Here is a 20,045-nt window from a genome sequence, read left to right on the forward strand (position 1 = left end):
CCTTAAGGCTATGATGGCAGGTGGCCACCCACCCACCACCACCCCCTCAGACACTCAGCCCTGTCCTCCTCCTGGCTTCTGCTGGCTGCAGACCTTTTTGGTTCCAAGGAATCCTTTCTTTTCTTCTGCTGCTGCCTCCTTCCTGCCTCTAAATCCTCTGATCAGGTCCCCAGGAGAAAGGGGTTTCTATGACCTACAGTGGAGTGGAGTTCTAGTCCTCTCTCTCTCTCTCTCTGGACTTCAGTCTTGCAACTTGTAATATGGAGGCATTGGACCAGAGAACCCCACCAGCTTCAACATTCCTTGAGTTACTTTCTAGAAGATGCTGCCTGCTGATCATCTGGGCAGAGCTGAGCTGAGCCCTGGAGTTAATGGGGAGTCTCAGGCTGCCCAGGTTTGCATCCTGCTGGGCAGTGTACTGGAGAAACTGGACAAGACAGAGACCAGGGCAGGGAGTTGGCAAGGGCTGGAGTGGGGGCTTAGAGCAGGGAGACCAATGGGTCATAGGGTTTGAGGGGCAGGAAGGGAAGGAGAGAATAAGAAAATATAGGAGAAAAAAAATAATCAAATAAGTGATGTGTTTTCTCCAGTAAAGTGTCTCCCTGTCCTGGGATGGGCTCACCAGATGTTCCCCAGATGTTGTTGGTGATGGGAAACATCTCCCTCTGGGATCCCAACTAAGCTCTTCCTGTTCATGGGGAAATGAAGGGTCTGTTCCAAGGCAAGGAGGGTGGGGTCTGGAGCAACATCCATTTGTGACTGTGGCACATACATAGGCAGGAACACACCCACACATCCTCAGGGAATTTCTGAATACTTACAAGAGTGCAGAAAATTTCTCAAACATTCAGCATCCCTGGACCACCCATTTTAGGTAAATAAAACAATTATTACTAGTTTTAAATAAATATTTTTCAAACTTAAAAAGGAATGATCCCATCAGAAAAACTAAAATTAAAGAGGATAATGTCAAATGTGGGAAAACTGAGAATTAACCAAATCTATCATGCATTTTCCGTTGATGAATTGATGTAATCACTTTGGAATCACGTGGCTGTGCTTAGTAAGACTGAATATAGGTAAGCTCTATGATCATCTACTTCTATTTCTCAGTGCTTTCCCAAGAGGGAAACAAAGTGCTTGTGCCCACCAGAAGCCACTTACAAAAATTGTATAGCATCTTTATCCCTGATAACTTAGAATTGGAAACAACTCAGATGTCCAACAGATTAATGGAAACAAACTGATTTATCTTGCGGTGGAATGTTACATAACAATAAAAAAGAACAAATGCTTGCCCCATGCCACCACAGGGTGAATCTTTAAAACATTATATTGACTAAAAGAGGGCAAGCTCAAAAGAGCAGTAACTGTAATTCCATTTATTTATATGAAGTTTAAGCAGTGGAACTAAACCATGAGAGAGAGCATTACCTTCGGGGGTTTTGACGGGGAAAGGCATAAGAGAGCCTTCTGGGATGCTGGAGATGTTCTCTATATGGATCGGGGCAGTGGTTAGACAGATACACACATATGTAAAACTTCAAGTTCTGCGCTTCAGATTTGTATACCTTGCTGTAAGTTTCACGTTGATAAAAGGAGGAGAGAGGGAGGGAGTGGCAATCAGGGAACAAGGATGCCGTTGTTCTCTGCCTTCCACCAGGAAGTCAGCCTGACCAGTGAGGGATACCTGGTGCTCACAGGTCATGTACAACTAGTTAGATTCCTTAGATGGGTAAGAATTTTATTCCAGCCCTGATCCTTAGGTGCAGGGAGCCTCCTGTTATTTTGCACCTGCGAGTTTTACAGTTTTCGGTCTTGTGTTCAGGTCGTCAATCTGTTTAGAGTTAGTTTTTATATATGGTGTCAGGTCAGAGTCTAACTTCACCCTTTTGCATGTGAATATCCAGTTTTCTCAGCACCATATTTTGAAAGACGTTATTTTTCAACATCAAATCAAAGCAGCTGAGTCCACCAGAGAACTTCTACCTCACTCGTTGGGGATGCTCTCCAGTATGCTACCCCAATCCCACCAACTCCAAGGCTTGACTGAGGAATGGGGGGGCACCTCAGGGATGGCCTGGCTCTCTGATTTTCAGTCCATGTTGTCTGCTCGTAGCTAATGTGCTCCTCGCCAAAGCCTACGGATTCACAGAGAGTAGCTGCCATCTCAGAAACAGCTGAGTTGGGGTGGGGGTGGAAGGAGTCTTTAGTGAGGCTGGGAATGGGAATTAAGCTGCCCAAAGGTTCCTCTCTGAGCAGCCCTCTCCACCACCTCCTCCTCTCCCCAGTCCTGGGCTGGGGAGTCCTGCTCAACTCCACCTTGCCTCATCCTCCTCCTCTCAAAGGAACTCACCCCTTTAGGCCCCAATCCTGCCACCCACTCTAGCCCCCACAACAAACTAAAGGGATGGCTCTCAGACCAGCAGCCTCAGCATCACCCGAGAACTTGTTAGAAATGCAGATTCTTGGGTCTCCCCAGACCCACTAAGTTAGGAACTCTGGCAGTGGGGCCAAGCAACCTGTCTTTCACCAGCCTTCGAGTGGATTTGGATTCACAAAGGGGCTTGGGACCCACGGAGCTAAGGTCTTGGGAAGCAAAACCCAAGAAAGGGGACTGTCTTCAAGTACAAGTCTTGAACACTCTTGTTTGTCCAAACTGGAAGACTTTTGAATGGAGATCTGTGGATTAAAAATCTGAGCAGTGAGTTCTGGGTCAAAGGATTTTGACAGATATTGCCAAATTACCCTCCCCAAAAGTTGCCCCAATTTCACTCTCCAGGGTATCCCAATGAGCCTCTTTCCCAACACTCTCCTTGGTGCTGGATGTGATCAAACATACTAATCTCTGCCCTTCTGATACAAGAAACGGAGAAGATGCCTTAGTTTTTTCACTGGCATTTCTCTAGGTATGAGTAAAGTGGAGACTTTTACAAGCCACTTACATTTCTCTCTAAATTGCTGGTTTATATTCTTTACATATTTCATATAGGGTTAAATCTTTGAGGATTAAGGATATGAGCCCTTCTCTCTGTCACTCATGATGCATTCATTCTGGCTTTGTTTTCTACCTTGGTTTATAGTATGTTTTACCATACAGAAGTTTTAAATTTTTACATAGTCAAATTTCTTAAGTATTTAGGGACCCTGGGTTTTATGTGCTCCATTCCCTATCAGAATGTTATAAATTCACCTATTCTTTTCTCCAGAGTTTTATGGTCTATTTTTAATATGTAAATCCTTTATCCATTTGGAATTTATTTTGACTTCAGGAATGGAATAGCATTCCCACTTTATTTTTTACCAAAATGATTAATTTTTCAGCCACTTTTTTCTTCTAATTTAAATGTCACCTTACTCAAACAGATAAAATATCTGGTTTTTTATTCTGGTCCACTGGCTTCTCTTTTTCATCACTGGGTACCAAATTGCTTTACAAATTATAATTTCATAATGTGTTCTGATATGTCTAGCCCTACCGTGTTACTCTTCTCTTGCAGGACATTACTGGCTCATATTTATTTGCCCTTTTGAGCTTCATGTCACTTTTTTGGATAAGTTCCCCACCTGACAAACAAACAAACAAACAAACAAACAAACAAAAATACAGTGAATATTTTAATTAAAATCACATTGACCAAAAAAAATCATATTGAATTAATAGATTAATGAAGCACTGACATTTTTACAATATTGTGTTCTTTCTATTCAAAAGCACAGGATAGAAGTTTCCCTAATTTTAGTATTATCTATGTAAAGACCCCTAGATGTCTTTAAAATATCTTATCTTTGTTATTGTAATTGCAATTTCTTCCTATTATATTTTCTGATAAGTTGTATTTTTTTTTATGTAAAGGATGTTTTGCATATTAATCTTGGAAACTGCCATTACCCCGAATTCTCTTCTCGTCTCTAATAGTTGTGTAATTTTCAGTCATACATAATTTTGCTAGTCTGTTACAGTTTTGTTTGTTTTAATAAAGGATGGAGATGGGATATTTGTCAAATGTCTTCTCGGCATCTATTGAGATATAGTTCTCCTTTGATCTATTAATATGTTCTATTAGAGATTTTCTAATTTTTTAAAAATTTTATTTATTTATTCATGAGAGACACAGAGAGAGAGAGAGTGGCAGAGACACAGGCAGAGGGAGAAGCAGGCTCCATGCAGGGAGCCCGATGTGGAACTCCATCCCGGGACTCCAGGATCATACCCTGGGCTGAAAGCGACGCTGCCTGAGATTTTCTAATATTACTGAACCATTTGCTTTACTAGGATGAACTTACTTGGATATGATGGATGATTCTTTTGAGATATTGTTATTTGTATTTGCTGGTATTTTGAGGTTTTTTTTGTTTGTTTGTTTGTTTGTTTGTTTGGGTTTTTTTTTTTTTTGGCCTCTCAAGTTCAATCACATTTAATTACTATTCAGATTCTCCACATTCCTTCTTACCATTTGTTTTCTTGATAAGTCATGAGCTGATAATGTCGATTAAACTGTCTTCTTGTGCTCGATCGAGTTTCTACCTGTATTATCTGTATATTGTTACTCTGAACTGTTATATCTTATTCTTGATTTTGAAGCATAGAGATTTTTAAAAAATATTTCACTTATTTATTCATGAGAGACACAGAGAGAGGCAGAGACACAGGCAGAGGGAGAAGCAGACTCCCTGCAGAGAGCCCAATGCAGGACTCGATCCCGGAACCCTGGGATCAGGACCTGAGCCAAAGGCAGATGTTCAACCACTGAGCCACCCAGGCATCCCTGAAGCTATTATAAAAGTGCATAGTGGTTTCTAAAAACTAGATTCTTTTTTTTAAATATTTTATCTTATTTATTCATAGAGACAGAGACACAGGCAGAGGGAGAAGCAGGCACCATACAGAGAGCCTGATGTGGGACTCGATCCCCAGTCTCCAGGATCACCCCCTGGGCTGCTGGCGGCACTAAACCGCTGCGCCACCAGGGCTGCCCTAAAAACTAGATTCTTAATGTCAGTCCTGCTCTCTCTCCTGTTCGGCTTCCTTGTGTCTCATTTAACATTTTCATTTTCCATTTAACCCTGACTGATGATATTTTCTTGTATAACTTGGTTTACATTATCTTCTTAAGTTTTCTAAGTTATTTTGGTAAAGATACATCTCTTCCATACAACATACAATAGGAGATTGTTTTACAATTCAACGTGAGAGTCTTTTTTTCTATCGTAAGGATGGGTTTATTCTATTTACATTTGTTGATATAACTAATAGATTAGTCTTAATTCTGTCATCTTATCTCTGTTATGTTTTCCATTTTAATGCTTCCTCTGTTTTCTGTTTTACCATGTGTATTTCTTGGTCTTCTTTGATATGCATGTATGTGCGCACATGTGTTTGTATTTTTGTCTGATGATTTGAAAGTTTATAGTCTGTTTCTAATTTTTCTAGTGGTTGCCTTTGTATTGATTGATTTCTCTGCCAAGAGAAGAAAATTCTTCAAATGTAGGGAAGGAGTCATCTTCTCAAAGGCTGAGCCTTTGACAGCCCACTTCTGTCTTCAAATCCTTGATACCTTAGCCTCAACATGAAAAATGGCTCTAGTCCCACCCTGAAGCCAAAGGTTCAGGGTAATCAAAATATTGAACCTGCTGCTCAAACTAGCCATGGATAGCCAAGAGCTGCCAGGGCCACAAAAGGATGCTGTATGTCGTGTCTTATTTCAGAGCCTCATGTGAATCTCTCCCCACTAGCCAGCATGCTTAGTTCAACAGTGTCTTGTACTCGCTGTCCATTTCTCTGCACAGTATTTGAAGAGACATAGTCAGAGAGGCCATGAATTGAGTGCATTGACTCTTCTTGCTGCTTGTTTTCACACATATCGAGATCAGGAGCCAGATTGTTGCCTGACAGCTGGTCTTTGTGAATACCGTGGTGTGTGGTTTGTACTCTGATGCAAGTTGTGTGCGCGTGTTTTCTTTTAAAGCTATGGATGGATGCTGGTAGGTCAGTCAGCATACCAACAGATAAAGGCACACTCAGAGTAGGATGATTTGGGGAAGGCTTGTTTACAAGGACTATTTACAAACATGTAGGTGTAGGAGCACCTCGGGGGATGTTGCAATAGCTGGACGGTACCACAGAGCTGTTAGCATCAACAGGCCTGAAGGGAAAGGGCATGGTCACCAGAAAGAAGAGAACTGAGCACAGGAGGCTGGCTACCTTGGGAGGCCCAGCAGCCCCCACTGAAGAACTCATCCAACACAGGGTGATTCACAGGCAGGGAACCAAGGGACCGAATGCCCATTTTCACTCTTTTCTATCTCCTTTTCCTGCTAGGGTCCCCATAGCTAACCCCACCTGGAAGCCAGAAGCTCATTCATCTGATCTTGCAAGGGAATTTCATGATAAATAGAACAAAGAGTCATCAGGTACATTTCCCTCATGTTTTTCTGAAAATATGTGGAGAGCTGACACATCTGGGGTACACCCATTAGGAATGCTTTCAACTACCAGTACTAGAGAATCCAAATTACAGTGGCTTTAAACATACAGGGGTTTACTTCTTTCTGTACTGTAACAGAGAGGCTGGAAGTAGGCAGCCACTGACATTCAGTAATGCCAGTGCTGATGTCTCTAGAATTCTCTCAGCCTTTACCTTGTGCTGGTTGCTTCATATTTGTAAGATGGCAGCCCATCACCAGACATCATGACCATGGTTAAGTTAGGAAGAGGGAGAAGAAGGGTACCAGCATGTATACCCATTTTATTAAAAACAAAAACAAAAGCTTTCATAGATGTACCCTCAGCAGACTTCCCATCATACTTCATTGGCCAGAATTGGTTTTGTGGTCTCTTAAAGCAGCCAGGAAGACTGGGAAAGTGGGAAATGAGCTGGTTATGATTGATTTAGACTACTTGTAATTAACTGCCTGAGACTGGAGACGTTGGTGCATGGATCAAAATCAGGAATCTGTTATCAAGAAAGAAGGGATGGAATAAATTCGGGATCGACAATGAACAAGGCCACAAGTGGTTTTATTCAACAATAAAGCAATTGTCTGCCAGCACTCACTCAGGATAGAAATTGCTCTTTCACACTATGTGCTATTGATTTTATGTGACATCCGAAAGTGTTATTTGATCAAGTAATTTTGCCAAAAGCTTGCTCTGCTTTTCCCCAGTAGCCTATGACTCAATTTACAAGCCACAGTTTGAACTGTGTGTTGGTTTTCACTGTAAGTTAGACAACTTTAATGGTGCTTCTCTGGTTTTGATCTTTTCTCTGTCTTTAGTGGCAAGATGCATCATTATCACACAGACATGATTATTTCACCCATATTCTGGAAGGATTAGATGGGTGTTCTGACTTAGCTTGCAGGGCCTGATGTGAAGATGATGCAAAAGTCTCAGTGGGCCTCATGCCATTATTTAACAAAGTTTCATAATAGATGATGCCTCAGGGACTAGAGGAAATGCATTACCAGCTAAAAAATCCTATTTTCAGATATCCATTCTCACATCTCTTACTAATTCGTGCTTTTTTTTCTATTTGTGTAAAATCATCTCCTTCTACATACTCATCCATCCTGGTATATATGATTGCATTTGATATAGCACACTTTTGTTACTATTTCCAATACAGCTTTTTTGCTTTAATGAACGTCTTTGGAACTACTGTTCCGTCTTTATGATTTGGGGCCACACTACCATACAATAGTGACAATAAAATGGGAATATAACATGTAAACAATAACATGAACATGGTTGAAAATATCTTACTTAGCAAGTTGAACTACAGTTAATGGCATTCTCTTTACTACATATGAGCTTGAACTAAACTAGCCACATAAGTTCTTGTAGCCCAGATGCACCTACAAAACCATGATAATTATTGCAAAGTAATGGATTTTTATGGAAATCATCATTTATCTCACATTTTTAAAAAAGATTTATTTATTCGCAAAAAAAGGTAGTTTTATTAAAACATGGGGACAGGACCTGTTCGCAGAAAGAGCTGCACCAAGATTTATTTATTTATCTGAGGGGGGAGCAGAGGGAGAGGGAGAGAATCTCAAGCAGACTTCACATTGAGTGTGGAGCCCTACGTGGGGCTTGATTCCCATGACCATGAGGTCATGAGCCCAAGTCAAGAGTCAGATGCTCAACCGACTGAGCAACCCAGACACCCCACTTATCTCATTGTGAAATGTAAAAGAACAAAATTGCTGTGTCTTGTTGTACTACTTGTGTCTTTTTTTTTTTTTTAATTTTTATTTATTTATGATAGTCACACAGAGAGAGAGAGAGAGAGGCAGAGACACAGGCAGAGGGAGAAGCAGGCTCCATGCACCGGGAGCCCGATGTGGGATTCGATCCCAGGTCTCCAGGATCGCGCCCTGGGCCAAAGGCAGGCGCTAAACCGCTGCGCCACCCAGGGATCCCTATTTGTGTCTTGTACTCACAATTCCCACATACGCTGATGGCTTCTCACTGAAAACACATGCGACACTCAACTTGGGGTGTTTCTCTTGTCACAGGACCATGCTCAACTGGCAAACAGGGCAGGCTAGAAGTGCCAGGGAGCTAATACCCCAGATGTGGACCTTAAACTGAGTGGGCTAGAGTGGGGCTCTCTGAGCCATGTTGCTGACAGCCGCAAACACTTGTCAATGCACCCTGTGTTGATTTCCTTCCCTGTCTCCCCTTCTCTCCATTAGTACTTAATGGGATCACCTCCCAAGTGAAACACTTTTACTCAAATATTTGTCTCAGGGTCCACTTCTTCTTTTTTTAAAAGATTTTATTTATTTATTCATGAGACACCCACAGAGAGAGGCAGAGACATTAGGTAGAAGGAGAAACAGGCTCCCTTTGGGGAGCCCGATGCAGAACTGGATCCCAAGACCCCTCAATCACACCCTGAGCTAAAGGCAGATGCTTAACCGTTGAGCCACCCAGGTGCCTTTCAGGGTCCACTTCTGGGGGAAATGAGCCCAAGATAGTATTTTTTTTTCTGAAATTCCCTGCTGGCCATGAGATTCATGAACACACTTTAGGAAAGTCTTTTCTAGATGACTCTGCTGATTTTACAAATGCCTGAGGTCCAGAGCCAGTGGTCATTCTATGGTCACAGGCAGCCCAGTTCCCTGTGATGGAATCAGTGCAGGAGGCGGCCCCAATATGTTCAGGGGCTGTATTGAAGGATCTGACCAGAACTCCTGACCCAGATGACACAGGGACCTTGAGGAATAAGGGATGGGGGTGGATGATGGGCTGGCCTGACTGCTCTGCACTTCCACATTACCCTGAGCCCCTCCCAGCTTATTGTCCAGCCTCCTGGTTTCTGCCCCTACCATTTAAATGAAGGTTTTTCTGGGTCTTTCTTTCCTGAAGAAGTCCTCCCCAAGCATCCCATACACACACACATGCTTCTCTCTTTGATCCTAGTTCCATGGATCTCCAAGATACTGTGAGATGGATTCATGTCCATAGCAGAAGAGGAGAGATTTCTTTCTGCTTTTTTCCCCATTTGCTATGAGAGAAGCTTGCGACCCTGTCAACTATTTCCAGAAGAAGAAATTGGGTTCTAGCTCAGCTTTCTAAATAATATGATCATCTATTCCAAATACCCAACCCACAGACCTTTTCTTACTTCAGTCGACAGACTGGGACACCTAACACCAAGACAGAAATGCTATCATGAGCCCATGATCTGACTCCCAGACAGTTATTTGCCATTCCATCTTCACAGCAGGCTTGTGAGAAAGTTTGCTTAAGCCACAAACTTACCGTTGTGGTCACCCACAACCCCAGGATGAATAAAGGCTCTCGGGGTCACGGTCCCACTGGTAAAACCACCTGCCCTCCTGGCTGTGCCCTGCCCAGGTCTCTCACCTTGGTTTCTATGAGACCAACAGGGGTGTCATTCAGTAGAGCACAAATGTCCAGGGCCAGCTCCTGCAAGAAGAAATTCACTTCTATAATATTTACTGAACTCTGCAGCAAACAGGGCCCTAGGTTCACTTGGGGAGCAGTGAGGGAGAAGGATCTTAATGAATCAATGGATCCCTGCCCTCCTGGAGAGAGCTAAGAAGTGGGATAATTCACTTATGAGAAGCTATAGTATCCTAAAGGTCACAATAATAACAGTTGTGATGGTTTAAAAACATGTCTATAAATTCTTTCACACTCTTCTTATCAAAAGAGGGAATCTAATTCCTCTCCCCTGAAGTTTGGACCAGCCTTGGTGACTTGCTTCTCATGAATACAACGTGGAAGAAGTGATAACTGTGTGATTTCCAAGGTAAATATAGCTATTGCCTGGCTGTTTCCTGGGACACTCACCCTTGAAACTCAGCCACTGGATTACTAGGAAGCCTGGGTTACAGGAAGAAGCCATATATAGGTGTTCTGATCAAGCCCCAGCTAAGGGCCCCTGACAGCCAGCCTTAAATGCCACATATATGAGTGGACATGGCTTCAGATGATCCCAGCCTTTGTGCCTATCCAGTTATGGGCTTTTACTAAGTCCTGACCATATTATAGATTCATGAGCAAAATAAGTGCATATTAAGCCACTGAATTTTGAGGGTAGTTTGTTATGCAGCCAAAGATACCCGGAACCCGTACTAAAGTGTACTGTGTATTTACCAGAAGCTAAACATTGTGCTAAACACATTACAGAATGTATTTATTTGCATTTAATTCTCCAGACAATCCTATTAGGTAGATACTATGGGATCTCCATATTCTGGAGAAGTGAAGCTCAGAGTGATCATGTGACTCCTCTGAATCACTGAACTTGTAAGTGGCAGAAACAAGATCTGAGGCAGTAGTGTTCTGGTAAATGTTTAACAATCAGTTGGGGGTGGGGGTGGGGGAAATCATGATTTGCAGTGTTTGCCAATTTCCACAGTGTAAATTCTCCTACCTTGGTTGACTTCAAACTACTGGCACTGCAAGAGAAGTTGGGAAGAGATGGGCACACTCCAGGCAGCTCTCCAGGAGCTTGTGCCAGCTCTGGTATACCACTAAGTGGAGGCCGCCAACGTCAGGAACCAAGTTCTGAGATGACAGAGATTGTAGTGAACGATGGTTAGTAGAGTCTTCTTGAAATGTAGGTAGTGCTGTGGACAAGTCCTTTTGGGCATTCATGCGTGCTGTTTACCAACCTGTGCCAGACACTCCTGTAGTCACTGATTAGTAGTGGCATGTAACACACACAAGGTCTCTCCTCCTACAGAAATTTCTTTTCAGCAGGACAGAGACAAAGAGACTCAAAGGCATAGGGCATATTGAGAAGTTTGTTATTCTAGGAGTGGGAAATGGAGAGGGAAGTGGAACCCAGATTAGCATGTCACAGCCAGTCCCCAGGATGGGGGAGAGAGGCTGGTGGCTCTTTTGGCCTCTTTCTTGGGGAAACCCCAAGTCAGAAAAGTCTCAAGTCTATCAGACTGGGAGTACCCCTTCCCAGCCCAAGGAGGGGACATGGGCTTCCCAATGCGACTTCCAGTGGTTCAGAGAAGTTTCCTGAAGTTGGCCTGAGGCTCCTCAGGCTGGGTCCCTGTCCTCAGGATCCGCCATGGGGATAAGAATCAGCGCATGATCCTGAAGTAATATCCACTTGAAGCTGATTCTTTTTTTTTTTTTTTTTTTTTTTTTATGATAGGCACACAGTGAGAGAGAGGGAGAGGCAGAGACATAGGCAGAGGGAGAAGCAGGCCCCATGCACCGGGAGCCCGACGTGGGATTCGATCCTGGGTCTCCAGAATCGCGCCCTGGGTCAAAGGCAGGCGCCAAACCGCTGCGCCACCCAGGGATCCCTTGAAGCTGATTCTTAATCGGAAAACAGACACACACACACACACACACACACACACACACGCACACACGCACGTGCACGCGCTTCTATTCCAAAGGATTCTGTGCTCTGCAGGGAAGAAATACCTTGTCCAAGCACAGCTTCAGCAGAGAGAGAATTATGAGCAATCACTGTCTTCCAAGATGACTACATCCAAGCTTATGCGATTTCTTCCAAGGAAGGGGATTTATTTATTTTTTTAATATACAAGATTGAAAATACTTAAAGCATGACATGTACAATTACTAAAAAGTTACTAAAATGTGAAGGATTAAGTTTTCCTGAAGTCTTGGATTGTGTAAAGCAGGGGGGTAGGGCAAGTCACGGAGGGGATTACAGTGCAAACAGAACATAGTTCGAACCAGATTTCCGAGGTCAGTGCTCCTAAAGGCACTGGCTGGACTGACACAGGGAGATTCTTCCAGCAACACTCCTCAGCCCTGCCTCTCCCAGGATCCCGTCCATTTGCTTCAAGTCCCAGTGCTACCCCAAGACTGTCTTCCAGTTATTATTAGGGAAAACTACGGATCTGCTCTTTCTGTAAAATTATATCTCTCTTGCCATGGGAGACTTTTTTTTTTTAAGATTTTATTTACTTATTTTATTTGTGAGAGAGAGAGAGAGAGAGAGAGAGAGAGAGAGAGAGAGAGAGAGAAAGGCCGAGACATAGGGGGAGAGGCAGGCTCCCTGCAGGGAGCCCACTGAGGGTCTCAATACCAGGACCCAGGGATCATGCCTTGAGCTGAAGGCAGATGTTCAATCACTGAGCCACCCAGGCATCCATCATGGAAGACTCTTAAGAAAAACAACAACTATTTTTTCTTCCCTTTGATAAAATTCATACATGTACTTTGTTAAAAATATCCCAAATGGAAGAAAATAAAAAATTGAGTCTCATTCTCTCTGCTTATCCTAGGTCTCTGCTAGAAGCATATTAACAGGGCTTTTTCTTTTTGCCTTTTTCTAGAAGCAATGTATGTACATTATTCATACCCTGCCCCCACAGACATATATATCGCTCATCCTGCTTGACCTAAAGGGGTATATATATCCCAGCCCTCCTGCTCTTTCCCTCCCTCCCTCTTTCCGACTAGACACACTGTTGTCACTAGGCCTTGAGCATGGCTCTCCTTGTTCTCCTGTCTCAATCAATGCAGCTTTGGAGGACCCTCTCCTGGTTCTATTTTATCTCTCATTCCCTAAATATCAGAGGGCTCCAGGGCAGCGACCCTGGCGTCTTTTCTACCTGTGCTCACCTCCTAAGCAGCCTCTTCTCCTGCCGTGGCCTTGCAGAGCACCCTACTACTGACCCCTGTGCTGGGTTCTTCCATTCCTCCATTTGCTGGCCCAGACCAGTTCTCCACCCTCCTCCCAGCTCTGCACTGGGGGAGCTGAGCTGTCTGGCTTTCCATGGGCTTTGACCGCTGGCCAACACAGACATGAGTTCAGAGGGAGGTGAGAGAGGTCAGGATATATGTTTTCCATGTAGGGTTGCCAGGGACTAGCTACACTCCTCCACCAAAGCTCTCTACTCCGGTCAGTGTGCAACATCCAAACTTGTGTCTCAAAAGCAAGTCCCCTTCCCTGGAGGAAACCACACAAGTTTAGATACTGCCTGCTTCACTTCACTCTCTCTGTCCCCAGGTGCCAGCAACTCTCCCCTTTCCCCCATTAGAACTAAAGATGGTTAAGTCCCCATTGCTACTGGTCCAGGGGTCCTACTTTGTCCTGTTGGTTTCTCTACACCCTGCTACCCTTGTGTAAAAGGCTCTTTTATTAATCCCTCCTCAAATTTCTCAATCCAAGTGCATCAGCTGTTTCCCTCTGGAAACATCTCTGCTACAAATTCCAAATAACTCTGAGATCTCTATCACCCCTGAACTCCTGACCCACATAAGTAGTTCAGACTACTGATCCCTCACCCTGTTCACTAAAAGCCTGGCTCCTCCCCGTCCTCCCCATCCTGGTAAAGGACAACTTCAGGCTTGTAGGGCCGGTACTCTTGATTCTCTCCCAGTCACGTTCTGGTCTATCAACAAACAGTGCTGCCACGAGCCACCTCGGGAATTTATCCTTGCAGTCTTGTCTGCAGGACAAATCCCTAGGCCCGCAACCGTCAGGTTCAAGGGTAGGTGCCTTTAAAGTTCTGTTGGGGGCAGCCCCGGTGGCACAGTGGTTTAGCAACGCCTGCAGCTCAGGGCGTGATCCTGGGGACCCGGGATCGAGTCCCACGTCAGGCTCCCTGGATGGAGCCTGCTTCTCCCTCTGCCTGTGTCTCTGCCTCTCTCTCTCTAGCTGCGTGTCTATGAATAAATAAATAAAAAATCTTAAAAAAAAAAAAAAAGTTCTGTTGGTGTTGGGAAGCTGTTCTCCGACCTGGAAGGCCCAGCCTCGCCCAGCCCGCCTGCCCCTCCCCCTCCCCCCCACAGTGGGGGTCGCTCCCGTTTCCCCACCCATTCCCATATCAGGCAGTACCAGGCTCTTTGATCCCGGTGAACACGGCTCGGCCCACGGGCCGTGGGAGAAGTGGAGCCCTTTGTCCGGGGACCGCCCTGCCCTCGGGGTCGGCTGGGGCCTCGCGTGGGCCCGAGCCCCGCCCACCGCGCCCGGCTCGCGCTGCCTCGCGTGGGGCACTTCCCTGCCTGCCCCCAGGCTGGATTCCTGGAACCAGGCTCGGTGACCTCACGCGGTGACTTCACATCCGGGACCTTCTGGGAATTCTCAGCGGCACTTTTTCGTCCGAAACCTCACGGGGGGGGGGGGGGGGGGGGTGGGTACGGCGGAAGGAGGAGTGAGCAGCTTTTGGGGAAGAAGAGAGGGGACCGCAGGGGCAGCTTCCTGCTTCCGCCGGGGCCGGCCGAGCCCCCCGAGGTCCCGCCCCACGCGCGCAGCCGCCCCGGGTTCCCGAGGGCTCCCAGCTTGAGCCTCGGCCTGAATTTTCCTGGGAAGTTAGGTGGGGTGGACTGATCTGCAGGCACGAACAGCTCGGTGAGGACAGGGAGGAACTGACCCTAAAGGTTCCCGTCGAGTTTTCCAAACTCCCAAACTGCATAGGGTTGAGAGAGGCCAGAGAAGGACACTCTTGATGGCTTTTGCTTCCTTGAAGAGGGTGCCCCGGAGCGGAGTCCTCCTCCATAAAAGAAGTATTTAAAAATAGATTTTATGACTGTGGTGGTATAAAGACTAATATGGCAATGTTAAGTGTTAAGACAGTTTCTTCCGCAGGCCTGGGTGGCTCAGTTGGTTGGGCCTCTGCCTTCGGCTCAGGGCATCAGCCTGGAAGTCCCTAGGTCAAGTCCGCATCAGGCTCCCCACGCTTCTCCCTTTGTCTCTCATGAATAAATAAAATCTCTTAAAAAAAAGTTTTTTTTCTACTTAAAAATTCCCTTTTTTTCCCTTTCTGATTGTAGAAGATGTTAAAACATTTTCATGGGCCCTTAAAAGTATTGTGGGCTCCAGGCCCCCTGGCTGCTGTGACCAGTGAGTAAGCTGGCTCTGGGCAAAACCAAGGTGACACACCCTGGATAGACTTATTAGGAGGTTGGGGGTGGGGGTGGATGGAGAAAGGCTATAAACACAGGTAGCAGCTTTACCGGAAGAGCCCTGAATGACCTTAAGGAATGTGAATTTTGTGGTTAGAGCTGGTGAAGAATCCCTGCAGGGCTGGGCTGGAGGGCTGACAGTTTGGAGGGGTCACCGGAGGTGGGGAGGACATCGGGATGTTTGTTGCTGCAACAGGACATCCCAAGTCCCAGAGCGCCGGTGGAGATGGAACTGTGGGGAAAGGCAGAGAGAGATTTGGAAAGTGGGCTGAGTGATGTGAGGAGGTGGATCAAGAAGAGAAGTCTGGGCTAATTCTCAGGGAAAAGGGAGAAAACAAAGAGAAGAAACTGTATGGGGCTTCAGGACTGTGGGAAGATCAGATGGAAAGTTCTTCCCCAATAACAAAGCAGGGAAAATGTGCATACCATAACAGGCTTGTGGGTGGCTTCAGAGTCAGTCGCCTATTGCCCAGATCTCCGCAGTAGCTTCTACTAGGCATTCCAACCCCCACCCCCCTCTCTGCTGCCCCAGGCACCTCTCCAAAGCTCTATTTCCATTGGGTCACTTTCCTTCTCCCTGTGGTCCACAGGACTAACTGCAGTCCTCTCTAGGGCATTTCCAGAGTCAGATTGGGTTTTCAACAGCCTTTACAGTAGAATACTGTGCCAGAACTTCATTTGGCTTTCCCAATCTCCAATAACTCCCCCTTCCCGCCAAAGAAACAAACAACTGTACTTGACTCCCATCTTCCAATGCAAACACTGGGCTTCCTCCAGAGCAGACCGGCTAAAATCAAGGACTGGAGGAGGAAATACGCTTATGGGGAGAAGAGCTGGGCTCCAAAGCCTCCTGGAAAGAAAAACCTTCCTTCATTCACTCTAAAACATGGGTCAGGCACCTACTAAGTGCTCTTGTACCATTCTAGCACTCACAGGGGATGTATCAATAAACGAATGAGAAATGATTTGTCATGGAGGTGATATTCCAGTGGGGGAAGATTCCATGTGGATGGACATGGCACCCTCCAAAAATGGCCACATGTTCTTCTAGATATTTGCCTCCTTTCATTAAAAGGTAGTGTCTCATACCCCTTGCATTCAGTTGAGGCAGACTTGTGACTCATTTGTAACCAACAAAATGCAGCAGAAGTGATTTTGTGTGATTTCCAAGGCTGGGTGAGACAAGGCAGTGTAGATTCTGCCTTGTTGGGACATGTGCCTTTGGATCCTTGAGATGAAATGTAGGAAATCCAACTACCCTGAGACTGCCATGCCATGGGGAAGCCCAGGCCACATGTAGAGGCTGTGCACATGTGCTCTGGCTGACATCCCAGCCAAGAGCCAGCATCAACTGCCAGACACGAGTGGATGAGCTTTCAGATGTTTCCAGACACTAGCTGTTAAATTACCTCAACCTTCAAGTCTTCCCAGCTGAGGCGAGGCCCCATACATTATGGTACAGAGACAAGCCATTTCCACTGTGTTCTGTCCAAATTCATGACCCACAGAATTAATGACTATTATAAAATGGTTGTTGTTTAAACCACTAAGTTTGAGGTGATTTGCTATACAGGAATAGTAGTGAGAACACTGACAATAAGCAAATGCGTGAGCAAGATAATTTCATATCGTGAGGTCTTCATAAAAACCTGAAATAACATGATAACTTGTTGGAGGGCCTCTTGATGGGGGCAGGTGTGTGTGTGTGTGTGTGTGTGTGTGTGCAATAGGAAGGGGAAGGATGGCTCAAGAAAGCCTTTTTGGAGAGACATTTAAACGGGATCTGAGTGATCAGGAGCCCAGCCACTGAAGATCTGAAGGAAGAGACTTCCAAGCAGCGGGTACAGCAAGTGCAAAGGCCCTGAGGCAGGAATCGGTTTGGTAAAGATTCTGTGAGAATCAAGGCATGTAACTAGGGAGATGTGTGTGAGGAAGAGAGTAGGGGCAAAAAAGTCGGGAGGGGAAGGCAGAGACAAATCATTCTGGTCTTGAAGGCAGAGAAGAGTTAGATTTCAGACTGAGCGAGCTGGGAAGCCACTGGAGGATATTTACAGGGGAACAACTTGATCTAGTAAACTCTCAGAAGATCTGGCTGCCAGGTGAACTGCAGATTGTTAGGACGGACCGGGGGCGGCGAGGAAGACCACTTGGGAGGCTGTGGCAGCGGCCCAGGAGACAGGGAATGGGCGGAGGTCCGAGGCAGCGTGCTGGCGGCGGAGACGGGGGCCGGTGGACAGCGCAGGACGCAGCAGCAGCAGCAGCAGCAGCAGCAGCAGCCACGGGGAGTGACGGAAAGGGAGGAGGCGCCCTGCCCGGCAGGTCGGCCCCGGGTGGGGCCGCGACTGGGGTGAGGCCCGGAACCCGCACCCGCCCGGGCCGCGGAGGGAGGCTCCGAGCTAGGGCCGGCCAGGACGGCGCGGACCGGCGTCCAGCGTCTGCCGCGCGGAGCCGGCCCCTGGCTGCGCGCCCGCCCGGCGTTTCCGGGCAACGGCTGCAGCCGCCCGAACGCCCCGAACCCCGCGGCCCGGGTGACGTCACCGTCCCCTTGGAGACGGCGGGTGGGAACGCGGCCCGCCCCGCCCCGCCCGCGGCCCGCCCCTCCCGGCCCCGCCCACTCCGGGCGGGAGGTGGAGCCTGGGCCGGGCGGCAGGTGCGGCGGCAGGTGTGCGCGGCACGCGGCGAGGCCTCGCCCAGCGGCTGCTGCTCCCCTTGGTGCACGCTGCCGCCGGCGTGCTCACCACCCGTCACCTACCTCTTGCCCCTCGGTTGCCACCTCCAGTCGTCGGGACCGGCTCCGGTGTCCCCAGGCTTACCTCCTCAGACATGCTTCCCCTTGACCACACAACCTAAAGCAACGGCCAGTCCTCTTCTCATGGACTGACCTGGTTTTGATTTCCTTCACAGGGTCGCCCCCTTCTAAAATTGCCTGCTTTAATACATTGTCTTCTCTCTTTAAACCCAAGTTCCCTGAAGTCAGGGATAAATTCCGCCTTGTTCATCTCTATCCTCAGCCTCCTAAATGGAACCTGGCATGAAGCACGTGCTCAGTAAATGTTAGTCGGACGAATTACTGAATTCACTAATCATTTCTTTCATCCGTGCGTTCATTTATTTGACATTTACACAGTGCCTTCTAGGCACTTTTGATAAGCACCAGTGATACTTAGATGAACAAGACAGGAACTCCACCTGGAGGTGAGAAGGATATATTAAAACTAATAGTTACCGATAATACTAAGAAATTAACATGGTTGAGTTCCAGATGCTAGACAGAGAGCTCCAAGCACTCTGCACATAATAATTCGTTTCATCTTCCCAAGAGTAGGCACTGTAATTGTGCCCATTGTATAGATGAGAACGAGAACAGTCGTGCTGTAAGCTGCTGGGCCCTTAATTGAGTGAGATCACACAGAGGGCAGAGGAGGGAGGGCAAGTGGCCAGGGGCCCAGAGAGATGTTAGATATTAGCCCCCAGGGGTTAGATTTGGTATCTTAATTGCTCCCACACACCACTGTCTTCCACAGGGAGCCAGCTATTTCCGGTTCAGAGTCCTGCTTCCCCAGGGGAGTTCACGTATGAGAAGAGCAGGCAATGAGGGCCTGGGACATGGTATACAGAAGGCTGATTCTGGGGCTGGCACTAGGATAGGAGCTTACCTGTTCAACTGAAGCAGACTGTGGACAAGCTCCCACATAAAACTGTGGGGGGGCAGGATGGAGGAGGAGATAGGCAGATGGAGGGGTATCCAGGAAATTGAGGAGCTACACTTATTGCCCTCGTTGGATTTTTGCATGTGATCTTCTCTTTGCCTAGCACATGGCTCCCCTTGATTTTCACAAAACTAGGTCTTTGTCATTCAGATCTCAGGGGAGGTTTATCAGAGAGGTTTGCTTTGGTCATATCCTCTAAGGCAATCACCTGTCATTGTCACATCACCGTATTTTAACACTCTCCTGCCCTAGAGTGGAAGATTGGCCTAGTCAGGCGCATTACCCTTACCATCTGGTGTTTCCTGTTTATTCATGGTCTCTCTGTCTCCTTTTTCTAGAAGGTCAGTTCCCTGAAATCATGACCCCATACGCCCTCACCTCTGTGTCCCTGCTGCCTAGAACAGGCCTAGCATGCAGCAGGCACTCAGTGCCTTTTGAAAGAGTGTAAAGGGCCCTGCACTAAATCATTCTGGCTTTGCCGGCCAAGCTCCATCCACTCCCCTTCTCAGAAGCTCTTGCTCTGCACACAGCACCTGGCCTGAGCAGGAGAGAGGGCCCAGCCATCTTAGCCACTGAAGTTCTCCTGGGTTGAGACCCTCCCTCCTTCCCAGGCCTGACTGGGCTACTCTCTCACTCTGGAGCAGGATTCTGGTCAGATTTCACTCCAGGATGATGTCACAACCTCCAGGCGGAGAGACCAGAGGTTGAGGGGCAGCTGTGCATGAGTGGGCTGGGGAAGGCAGGAAAAGGGAGCCAGAAGAGCAGAGGGATGTGCAGGGCCTCTTTGTTTCCCAGCCAAGGTGGTAAAAGAAGGGGTGGCTTTTTCAGAGTTTTGCAACACTGCTATTGCCAGGAAAAGGGGGAATCTGGAGGTTGTGGGTATCTTTTCTCCCACAGTGGGAACCTAGACTCTAGAACAGATGTGCAAACTGTCACACACACACAGA

The 20,045-nt window shown here is 46.8% G+C and overlaps 1 long non-coding RNA gene across 1 annotated transcript; it reads right to left on the reverse strand.

The window, feature by feature from the left end:
- Positions 1–8,236: 8,236 nt before the first annotated feature.
- On the reverse strand, positions 8,237–14,445 carry LOC112921639 (uncharacterized). Its single transcript, XR_003235280.2, has 3 exons — positions 14,322–14,445; positions 10,917–11,050; positions 8,237–9,943 (listed from the first exon to the last, which is right to left on the reverse strand). It is a non-coding gene; the product is annotated as an uncharacterized lncRNA (long non-coding RNA).
- Between the last annotated feature and the right edge of the window lie 5,600 nt (positions 14,446–20,045).

The sequence above is a fragment of the Vulpes vulpes genome, chromosome 11 (genome assembly GCF_048418805.1).
Source record: "Vulpes vulpes isolate BD-2025 chromosome 11, VulVul3, whole genome shotgun sequence".
Classification (NCBI taxonomy): Eukaryota; Metazoa; Chordata; class Mammalia; order Carnivora; family Canidae; genus Vulpes; species Vulpes vulpes.